This window comes from Dreissena polymorpha, chromosome 3, assembly GCF_020536995.1.
Source record: "Dreissena polymorpha isolate Duluth1 chromosome 3, UMN_Dpol_1.0, whole genome shotgun sequence".
Classification (NCBI taxonomy): Eukaryota; Metazoa; Mollusca; class Bivalvia; order Myida; family Dreissenidae; genus Dreissena; species Dreissena polymorpha.
In genome coordinates this window covers 131,334,283-131,339,331 of record NC_068357.1, presented here as the reverse complement: position 1 = coordinate 131,339,331, position 5,049 = coordinate 131,334,283, and positions in this window count along the sequence as shown.

Genomic DNA, 5,049 nt, shown 5'->3' with positions numbered 1-5,049 from the left:
GCATAACGCTTATGTAAAATACTCTCGAGTCCGTTTCCTGGGCCAAGAACCAGTACTTTGTGTCTATAGGTGAGATCTAAAGAACGCTCCCACAGTGGGGATCGAACCCGTGACCTCCCGGTCGCTAGGCGGCACCACATCCAATACAACACGGCGACTTCAAAAGTTTTGAACTTGGCATATATTAGCACAATTTTAAAGTGTTAAACCTTGTTGCGCACCAAATGACACAGTATCTGCGATAAAATTAGACAACTGTGGCGATATTTTGGGAACTTCATTTTCAACTTGCAGGCAGTCAGCTCAGTGGTTTGTCGTACACGCTTCCCAGCCAGCTGAACGGAATCAAAGCATATTCGGTTGTTGCTCACTTTATCGAAAAGCTGGCGTTTCCTCAGGGTATCCCGCATTCCCCCTACTACACAAGGCCACTTCAAAACAGAAAATCGTTCAGTTAAAACTAGACTTAGCTGGAAATTGCAGCAATAATTCAAATGTGTCCCTAACTTTCGTACTTCTATTAAGTTAATAATGTAGGAGTGGCATACTTTGGATCCACACAACATTCTGCGCCTTTATTGATTTTTAAAAAGGCTTTTGCCTCAATTAGCAGAAAATTGCTATACAAAAAATGTCTTAACTTGGATTTAATGAAAAACTTATATAATAACTTATATCAAGTCATTATCACGGCGTAGAAGCATATCGGTCGCCTTTCTGTCAAAATGCTGCCTATCTTTTCATTCTTTGCTGCCTCTCTGTCATAAACAAGAAAAATAGATGCTCTTAATTCACCAAACATGTAAGAAAATCTAAAATTAAAACCCGTAAACACATTTGTGAATAAAAAAGGTGGTCCATGAGTTGAAGCATATATACTGCTACAGGTTCACAGTTTTCCGCAGGTCAAAACACTTTCACAAACTATATCGAAGATGGAATCATGACGATGGTGGTGGAACAATCGTGCTTACATGCCACTGTGATGCCTTTTTAACATAGCTTTTCATACTATGTTAAATATATAATGTTATTGATATCATCTTTATGATAAAATCTTTACGTTCAATGTACGCTATTTAGTTATTTTAATTAATTTAACTTAAAAAATGCCTACTTTCGCTTTCGTTGTGTCCCAATCTTGCTTTCCGCAGATGATGTTGTATTGCGAGTCGACTCTGAAACAGACATACAAACATGTTTAAAACTCTTAATTCTTGGTGTTAATGTTATGGTATGAGTGTAAATCCTCTCAAATCAAATATTGTACACTTCAGAAATCAATCTGTTATTCAATCGAAATATGTGTTTTAGATTGGTGATGTACCATTGAACTATGTTACACAGTACAAGTACCTGGGACTAGTTTTAAACCAGTATGTAGACTATTCGATTACTGCTAAAACTGTATCACAATCTGCTCATAGAGCCTTAGGAATGTTGATTACAAAAAAGAAAGCATTTGGCGGTATCCCGTATAAGGCTTTTGCAAAATTGTATGAGGCTATTGTTTTACCTGTTATTACATATGCTTCGGCCATTTGGGTCGAGATAACTTTTCATGTATAAATGCAGTATTGATTGGAAACTATTTCTTATTCATTTTGGAAAACTGTATTTTCTAATTGTTGTATATAGACTTTAATGGAAATCAATAGACTTAATAAGAAAATTTTGACATGGGCTAATAGATTGTCAAACACAAGATGCAAAAATTGGAATTTTCAGATTTGTCAAAGGTTAAGACAGAATAATTTAGACAGATTTTGTAAATTTGATGCACCTGATGCAAAATAATTTGTACTTAGGAATATGCTTCCAGAATGTATGACGACTATGTTGAAAACTGGAAAAGTGATGTAAATCGAGATTCCTCTCTAACTGGCACTGGTGGTAAGAAACTCCACACATACAAAACTTTGAAAACTAATTTTGGAACAGAAAGGTATGCAAGAATTGTTTATGAAAGATCTTATGGAGGTGCCCTTGCAAAATTAAGAAGTGGAACACACCAATAGGTATTGAACTTAGATATAGTGGTTTACAATTAGAGCAAAGACTGTTTCCACTGTAAAAATACTGTTGAAGATGAGGTTCATGTATAATTACACTGTCTTCTTAATAACTCATTAAGAGTAGAACTTCTTCTATCTGTAACTAGAATTAATACTGATTTTGATAATTTATCTAATGTTAATATAGTTGGATTTATATTATCTTATGCAGACATAGCCATATTGTGTGCCAAAACCTGCTATAATGTCTTCAATCAAAGAAAAGTAACTCTTAGTCAATGATAATTATTGACTCTCTTGTTAGTGTTGTAAATAACTTCAGTATTGTATCTTTTAACAGCTAGTGTTTTAGTGTAAATGCTAAATTGTTTTACTGATGTACTTGTTTTAGCTCTTACCTAAAGTTACCTTTTTAATCAAACTGTGTTATGATCTGATCAATCACTATTCATTATTTTACACCCCTTTTAATAATGTAAGGCATTAGACTCAGTATTCAATTTCAGTTTTTTAACAACCCATTTTAAGGCAGCTTTTAACTACACGATTTAAAAGGATACTTTAGATTTTTCATGTATAATATGTATTTAAAGTGAAACTTACACACATACTTTTGCGCCTTGTCATGTATCAGGCTTAGTGTGACCACACAATAATATAGCCCCAAACGTTGTCAAAATAGATTATTTTGCGATAAACGACTCTTGTATTTGCTAGAAAAAATATGCACCTGTCGGGTGTAAACAATATGCAGGTTACCAAAGCCATGCCCTAATGCCAGTTTTTCATTTGTCTACTCATATTATTCAACCCCGCCTCTGAAAAATCAAAAGAACCACAAGGGATGTGTCCGTTAAATGTTAAATCACCAGCTTTTAGCTAAGGGACCATTGCCCTTGGAGACGCTCAGATCAAAAAATTTACTGCAGGCTGAATTTTAGTGGCATTGAACCCAGAAAACGAACACCATTGTTGTCGATCTCTGGTTTGTTTCGAAAAGGCATTTTATACATAGATGGTGACGTCACAACGTTATTGTCACCACTATACTAAAACGCATCACATTTCCCTTGTTTGGGGAATTAAGCTTCCACCAAAGTAGTTCTGCGTAGGAATGAAAATGTTTATAATAAAAGAAAATCGTTTTTTATTTTGTATTTAAAACGGAATGTTGTTTAAAGAAATGTTATTTAATTATGCTTAAATGTGATTTTGAATCTCTATTAAGACTGATAGCGATTATCAGAAGCACAATCACCTGACCTACTTCCGCCTTCACTTTTCACTCGTAAAAGAAGTGCTACCCACAATTCCTTTCGCGTTAAAACACGGGTCAGTAAGACCGGTGTCTACACAATGTTGAACAGGTTTTATCGGTAACAACGCCATACCATGTCCACGTCATTGTTTTATATATGTTAATTTGGATAGTTAAGTATGATATAATCGTACATGATTAAAGACCTGCAGGCGATCTAACAAACATTTATTCTCCATCAATAATTGTAAAAATATCCAACTATTGCAACATGTTTGCATTCTCTAAATGGCGAACATTTGCGACATTATTGGCAGTTAATCTTCTCGTTGCACATACTTATCTCAAGAAAAGGTCAAGGGCAATAGGACACCATACCTTTACTGTAAATAAACATCAACACCACTATTACAAACATCATTTCAACTCATTTGTTTATGTTATTGACTTGCTAAAATACCCTGGAAGTCATAAATGTACTCGTTAAGATAAATACAACGATTAAAGGGTCACATCGACGGTATTCTGCCTTAATGTAGACAGTTCTACGAACAATATAAAATCCTAATGTTCCAGAAGAAATGTATTTTAAAACACTGTTAAACAAGATAAGTATTGATGCAAAGCATCAAAGGGCGTCGGCAATTTCAGTGTAAAAGGCACTCAATGAAGTTACATGGAACGATTGTTTTTTCTACTGTAAATATTAATATATTGGCCGATTATTTTAAACAAAATATTAAACCATTATCTATAATTTTGTGTTATAACCCCCAAATAACCATTATTTATGATGTTGTTTTATACCCCCAAATAACCATTATCTATGATTTTGTGTTGTAACCCCCAAATATTTCATAGTTCATTTTATTTACATTGGTTTCCTTTTTTTACTGGCATCCGTGTGCAGTTTTCATTAATTGAACAGAACTGTGTAGTTTAAAAAAAATCTGCTTCATCTTGTTAGCGTAATTTCATATTTTTCTCAACTTCAAGGGGAGATGATTCTGAACTTATTCTTACGTTGCTCATTTACGATAGGGGTTGAGTACTCATTGATATGAATACACTGTAAAAGTTTGAAAAAAAAATTGAATGAAAACTGTAAATTGCATAAAGAAGCTGCATTTCACAATACTTTGAAATTCAGTAAAAGATCATAATAGATGTATTGCTCCGATATTCATCATTTTCAATAGGATTCGAGTAATACTGATATAAAAACACTTAACAAGTTTGGAAAGATTCAGACCAAAGTTGTGAAATCTTTTAAACAAGTGGAAATTGTTTATTTTGTAAAATTTAATATAAAAAAATTCTGGACTTATTGTCCCGATGTTTCTCATTTAAATGAAGTAAAAATGCTCATTGATATGAATACATTGTAAGTTTGGAAAGAATCTGATGAAAAATGTTGACATTATCACCTTACCAAGCAGTTTTTCACTTTTATTTCTAAATTCAAAGAGACATAATTCTGGACTTATGCTCCGATATTGCTCATATAGAGTTTGGGTTGGGTCCTCATTGATAAAAAAAACCTGTGCAAGTCTGGGAACAATCGGATAAAAATTTTGGACTTCGAACAACAATTCGAACTGGATAGTAATACGTGTCGCGCTTCGCGCTCTATATGTGGTTCTTAAAAAAAACTCTGAGGAGTGCTTGACTCTAGGGAAACGGGTTGCTTCCTTTTTCCGCAACTCATTGTTACAATCAATAATACGTGTCGCGCTTCGCGCTCTATATGTTGTAGGGATAGTACTTAGGGCCTAT